Source organism: Coccinella septempunctata, chromosome 9, assembly GCF_907165205.1.
Source record: "Coccinella septempunctata chromosome 9, icCocSept1.1, whole genome shotgun sequence".
Lineage (NCBI taxonomy): Eukaryota > Metazoa > Arthropoda > Insecta > Coleoptera > Coccinellidae > Coccinella > Coccinella septempunctata.
The window spans coordinates 11,045,916-11,052,999 of record NC_058197.1 but is presented as its reverse complement, the minus strand read 5'-3'; the positions used below and the strand labels follow the sequence as shown (position 1 = coordinate 11,052,999).

Sequence of the window (7,084 nt, the reverse complement as noted above, 5' to 3'; positions counted from 1 at the left end):
TTCACTTTGTGCATGTGTAATTTTTTTTCTAGATACGTGGGATATTAGGATATTAGATATATCATGAAACAAGGTTGTTTACACATCAAACAGCAACACGGATCTCATTCATTTATTTTGTTTTTTCATAGGGTGATTTGCGACAATGCCGAATAGATACAAGCGGCGCATTGGCAGCAGAAAATATGCCAATTTTTCGCAGGATGTTATTATTTACGTTATTTCCACAAAGGAATCACCAAAGAATGAAAGAAATCAAAGTTCCCTTGTTTTGTTTAGTTTTTTTATATTTGAGTTGAATGATATTTACTTTCGCTGTAATAGGGGTTTATCATTTGATTTCCTTACCGAATTTCGACTATATAATCACAAATTCTAATTTTTTTAAACTATACACCTTCCCAAGTCAACTATTTCATTTGAGAGTTGAGAAATCAATAGATTTTAAATTGTGTCCTAAGCCTCCCAAATCGGAGGGTGACTTTTGTCTTCTTTAGCTATATTCAAATGTTGAATGAAACATAGGGTGTTCTATAAAAAAAGATAACGTATTTCCACTCTGTATACAAATGAGTAAGTCGTATAGCATTAATGAATTATTAAACACTGATTTATCCAGAACAAATTTTCATTGAAAATTTTTCAGGTGGCTTCTATAGTTTCAGATAGAATATAAGGTATAGGGTCTTTGTCTTGTTCATAATATTCTTAGATATTCTTTTTAATATATGCATTAATACTGGGTGTTCTGAAAGGACATTTGACTCACATGGATTCACTATCTATAAGTCCATACATTATTTTGTATTAAAAATTGCTGGCGATGTAAACAACTAATGATGAATAGATTTATTATCCTTGCACGATGCTCAGTCAGCTAATGATTTCTATTTGTTCAATGTAAGACTTGATTTTTTGACTACGAGGATATATTAGGATCCAGTTGCCTCAAACCAGTTCCATGGATGATGAGAATAATAATCAAGAAATGATAAAGTCTTTTTCTACTTCAAACGGTGTCCTACTTTACATCTTGTCTTGTGGTTCTTTCACCCCCCTCCTTTTTTGTCTTCCCAATTTTGATTATAAACCAAATTATGAGAATTCTTCAGGATCATCTGCCGAATATTTTGAAAGATACAGATTTTTCTTTTATTTTGCTAGTAATGTGATCCTAAGAAATTTTTTACATTTAGGTACTGATCTTCAGTTTAATTGAATAAAACTGAGAAATTAAATCTCTTTCTCCTATTGGGAAAAATTCGAAATATCGTGAATTTTTTTCCAATAAAAAGGTGCTGGAAGCTATGAGGCCTGGATTCCAAAATGTAATGAAAATTTGCTTCTGAAAGGTTTTAAGCTGTTGCAGGTTCCTTTCAATGAATCAATTCAGCGCTTAGTGGAACAAAAAAAAAATTCCCATTAAAAAATTAGTATAGTTTTAATGGTCATGAACAAAAAAGATTGCAATGCATATAATCTAAAGGCGCGAATACATGTCAATCTCAATTGAAAGGGGCTTCTAAAGACTTGCAGGTCCAAACTTTATGAGTTGTTGCCCACACATTGGATGTCATTGTATATTAACAGCAAAAATGTGGCGAAAATGCAGACTATCCATTCCTTCATGATGAATTCACTGTGAGTACAACTGAAGGAATATTAGGAGAATAAGCTTGTTTATCCCACAATAAACCTTGAGAGGACCTTCGCGCATTTATCGAAGAGAAATTAACCTTCAATATGGAACACTCCATATTCATAATCGACACTTCCAACAACGTAACATGGAGATATGCCTCATGCTATGTGCCAACAGAAGAAAGTACTTCCACGTCTTAATAATACATTCCATATTATCATACTTGCGTCGAAAAAATATTTCATAACCCGTTGATTAAACAATTCGACCCGTAGTATTATTTACTATTCCGAACGTAACATTCTCCAGTATCTCACGTAGTGGAGAATGAAAGTGCTCATTATTTGAAGATTAGCAAACCTTAGGCAATTAGCCTGCTTCCTTTGCATCTGATGTGGTTAATATGGTGATTAACGGAAGAGATTCTTCCAGAGTGCTTGAACACACCATGTTGAGCAACATCGTATTGTTTGAGGTATTCGACCGTACCAAACTAACGATGTTTGTTCCTGAAACAACCTTGACTGAATTCGGATTTCGCGAAATTTGTTTCCTGAAAGAAGACAACGTTCAGGATACTCAGGATTCGTGTTTGCTCAGTAGATCTCAATTTCACGATTGCTGATATGGTATGGGGGATGCCAAAGAAAACTCATCGAAATATGCAAGGATAACAAGGTCGGTTCACTCAGAAATGTCAACTCCTTCATTTGGCCAGGAATCTTTTTGTGGTGCGGGAAAATCGATCAACAGAAAAGAGTTTCAAGAGAGGCTGGATTATTCCAAAAGTCCCTTCTAGATTTCAGATGTTTGAGGATCTAAGCGAAAATATACTACACCTCCTTAGTGGATTCCTTACAGGAACAGCTCTGATGTACTAGGATATATTGAAGAATTCTTAGCCTACTATATGTAGCACCAAACAAAATTTCAATGTCAAAATTTTTTATTACTCAACATATTCTCCTCCTAATTGGATACATTTATTACAGCGAACCTGCAACGTCTCTAGACCTTTCAAAAAGAATGTTTCTTCTTGCTCTGCAAACCAGACCTCCACAGCTTTTATTACCTTCTCGTTAGAAGAAAATTTACGACCTTTTAAACTTTTTTTCAGTTGAGGAAAGAGATGAAAGTCAGATGGAGCCAAATCTGGTGAATAAGGGGGGTGTTCTAGTAATTCAAACCCTAAGTCACGAATTTTTTGCATGGCAACATGAGACTTGAAGGCCAGGCGTTGTCCTACAAAAACAAAACACCTTTGGATAGCTTTCCGCGTCTTTTCTCTTAAATTTTTTCACGTAGAGTGGTCAGTAATGTCGAATAGTAATCTCCGGTTTTTGTTCTACCCTTATCCAAAAAGTCAATCATGATTCCTCCATGGCAATCCCAAAAAACTGTTGCAAGAACTTTTCCAGCGGATTTTTGAACACGAAACTTCTTAGGTCTTGAAGAACCAGAGTGTCCAAATTGACGTGAACTATATGATGAACGCGTTCTTATGAAATATTCAGTGCTTCAGATATCCGTTTCAGCCCAATTCGACGGTCTGATAAAATCATGTCATGAACTGCATCGATATTTTCGGGGACTTACACAGAAACTGGCCTTCCCGATCGGTCATCATCTTCGATGGAAAATTTACCTCTTTTGAAGCTTGCAGTCCAATTTTTCACGGTCGCATACGAAGGGCATTGATCATCAAAGGGATTAGGCATATCTTCGTAAATCTGCTCACCTCTTAACCCTTTTAAATACAGGTACTTGATGATGGCTCGATACTCCAATTTTTCGATTTTCACAATTTTGGTTGACATCTTCTTTCTTTTAATTTATTGCGTAACTTTGGTTTACTTTTGTATCCTAAAACTTCACACTGACACTTCTAATGAGTTATTGTTCGTTGCTATGGTAACGCAATATTTTTTTATGCATGGAACTGGTCTAGACTAACTAGATATCAATACATCGTCGTAATGATTCACTGTAAATCCCCTTAAAACCTACAGCTTCATCTAGGTTATTCAAGACAGAGACCGCAAACTGGTGAAACCTCTGGACTATACTGCCAAAAATAGCTCTAGAGTAATGGCACCATTAATCTTCGTTTTGTCATTTTCATGAAAGCTACTTCACAAAATGCATCAATTCATGAATAAAATTTTCCAGGATATAATTGATATATTGGATTTGGATCCATACAGTGCACAGAAGATTCGCATGAATGAAGTATTGTCGTCAAATTCATAGTATGAACTTCGCTTGGTATAACAGAGTCGGCAGAAGATCTTGTCATACGTATCTAAATGATGGGTTTATATATAATTGCTAAGAACTAACTAGCAAAGTCCTAACGAGGAAACCAATACAATCGGCAGGCAGGTGTCACGTGATCTTGATCTGTCAATGAGATTTCTACGCTCTCAGATCTTAGTACTTAGAAACCACTATTGAAATTTTCACCCTGACTCTCAAAGACTTAGGAAACCAAACCGCCTAGAACAGTATATAGAACATCGTGTCCCAGGATTAATGGGTATAGAATAAATTTGGTTTACAAACTCAAAATAAGATGTAAAGTCCCCATTGAAGTATGTCTGAAAACGCTTCGTTGAAGGGTTATGTTGCTTCGAAGATGTAGACTTGGTTTTGGATTCATTCAATGCTTTCAAAGTAGGACCAAGATGAACAAATGAAATTCTGCAATTAAGCAATGTAACTCTTCAACGGAGCGTTTCCGAGCATGACTGCATAAGAACTGTTCGTCTTATTTTGAGGTTAGTACAGAATCTATATCCGAATTCATTCTCATTGATCCTATCTATCATTTTTGTGATTAGTGAGAAGAGGAAAGAGGGAAAAGTTTTGAGTATTATAATCCTGATTCTCGTTGACACCAAGGTGGTTGTCTTCGGAATATCTTCGAAGAGCTTGTACGACGTTTGATGTACCAGCTGTATGTTCTGTGCAGACCTTGTGTCTGTGGCGGAACACCACATGAAGCACAGGACTGTTAATATGCACCCAGTAGCATTGAGTTTATATTTTAATACTCAACGCCAGTAGTGAATGGTGGCTAATACCGTTTGAACTAAAATGTTTCTTTTCTAGCCCAAGGATTGAACTTGGAATCTCTGGATACTGAGCCGATTCCCTAGCTGCTGACCATGGGGACTCTCGAGGACTAATTGAAATAACCTTCTTTAAGAACGTAGGATTTCATTGTGTAACTATGTTTGAAGCAAACTGGTATCTCAGTCCCAATAGAGTGCAGTACAAGAATAGGAAATAATCCTTTTTCAGAACTCAGCTATCCAAACATTACACACTGACACAGAACCCTGCTTCCGCCACGTCCGCCAAGCCCTTACGTCACACCCGAAGGTGTCACGCGATTGCAGATTCAGCACAGATACCCAGATCCACTTCCGATGTCGAAAATCGAATCAACAACAACTCCCAATTTGCGCGTTTCGAAATTGGCGTTATGCAATCGGCGAAGGAACGGAACCTCGTGGCTCACCTCACGTAAACCTATCGTTACGCATCTCTTCGACTTTGGTACTTTCACTTTCTTCGTCTCAGAATGCGGAGGAGGTGGAGAGTGGACTGCGGGCAGGTTCGGCTGGCTGCGGAAGCATTTTCGTTTTGGCTTGACGAAGAGATCGGAGGGTTCGGTTTGTTTGTTCGACATGTGGAAGTGAAGGGATAATTGAAAGTAGGAAAGATGGAGACGATGTTTTACCTTTGTTCATTGAGAACATCGATACGATTGTCTTCAACATTCGGGCTGGTGTTTTGAAAAGTTTCCCTAAGGACTAATACTCGTTCTTCAGCATTTTCTATGGAGGCTACAAACCTTGTGCCACCAATTCCCTCAGACTGCTTGTTTCCTCTTATATCCATACAGATTCGATTGAGAAGGATCATTGCATACCTTTCACAACCATTTTAAATTGCTCTTCATAACCTCCCATAGGCAGATGCCTATGTATTAAACCTATATCCACTAATAGGATAAAGCTTCTGGTGAACTGACTCATCGATGATGAGTCATACGTTTATCTCGATGATGATGAACTTTTACGTGTTATTCTATTTAATTATTCTCATACCAATTGAATCACAGCTTGATCAATTCAAAGCAAAAAACTGAACATCCATTTCAGTTTCTAACACAGCTTCCTCGAGATTTTTTTCTTGAGTGAAACCACCTGTGGAAGAACAGTCCTATTTGGTAATTGTACTGTGTTGGTGCCAAAATTGGTACATGAAAGTAGAACCTATTTGATTCAGTGCCTACTATCACAGTTGTTTTTGCTGCTATGTCGTCTAAAGTTAACAGTCCAGTTCCAGAGGTGGAATGAACTCCAGCACTTGGGATGGACTCAACATTGTTATTTCTTCGCTATTCAAGGGTCTCATCCAAACCCTCCTCCCCACAAAATCAGCACTAGCCATTTTTTGCTGAACCCATTCTCTCTCATCAGGGTATGTCCTGTAAGAAATCCAGTAAGGAGGTGAAGCATATTTTTGCTCAGATCCGGATACTTTAAGCAACTGGTCGCAGTGTTGAAGCTCCAAAGGAACTTTTTGGGATGATCCAGGTTCAAAAAATTCCTCCAGAGGAGTTTTTCTCTCCCAGCTCTTTCTTTCTCCTCAAACTCTTTCTTGTAAGCTTCCTATACCACAGAAAGTTAATGTGCGAATAGAGTGGGTTCGTGTTTCTTTCGTGGCAAATGTGTTGACCTCTTTATATCCTCTAATTTCTGATTGATAGGGAATCCAGACGGTAAATATTTTGTTATTCTTGTCTATTTCGTTGTGTTTTCTTCGGCTACCCTAGACCATCTTGAAATCGATGGCATTACAGCTGCTCAGTGCTTTGATCGCAGCCTGATTGTCAGATGTCAGTTGTCAGATCTCAGTTGTCAGATGTTAGTTGTGAGATGTCTGATAGTTTTTATCAAGATTCAATTCTACACATCTTCTAAAAGATGCTTGGACCAGGGTCTGGTAATGGTGAGTATTTGGTGCCAACCTCGTATGCTGCAGCGCCAGTTCCTGTTGTGGTTTTATAACCATAACTATACCATCAATGGTATACATTTTTAGGATGGGTTTCTTTTTCCAATATTCCTTTCAGTCGAAAGCACCGTAGTGAATATCTTCTTCACGTCAATTTTTTGTATCATCTCGTCACTGACAAATTTTACAAATGGGACGTACTTGGTCATTCTCTTATTTCCTGCGCCTTCTCAGGATATTCTTCAAATGGCCTCAAGAGCTGATCTTTCTATGACAAGACGAGGTGGTGTGAGATCTGTAATGATTTTCTGTGCCCAACACTGTAACTCCAGTGTTGCAAACATATCTATCGATCATTTTCCTCATACTCTTCTGAGTTGCCTTCGCATGCCAGACTATTGCCACATTAGTTAT

The 7,084-nt window shown here is 37.8% G+C and overlaps 1 protein-coding gene across 1 annotated transcript in view; it reads left to right on the top strand.

Annotated features, from left to right (window-relative positions):
• Positions 1-7,084, top strand: part of LOC123320672 (flotillin-2) — a 248,107-nt gene that overhangs the window by 123,623 nt on the left and 117,400 nt on the right. The window lies entirely within an intron of this gene.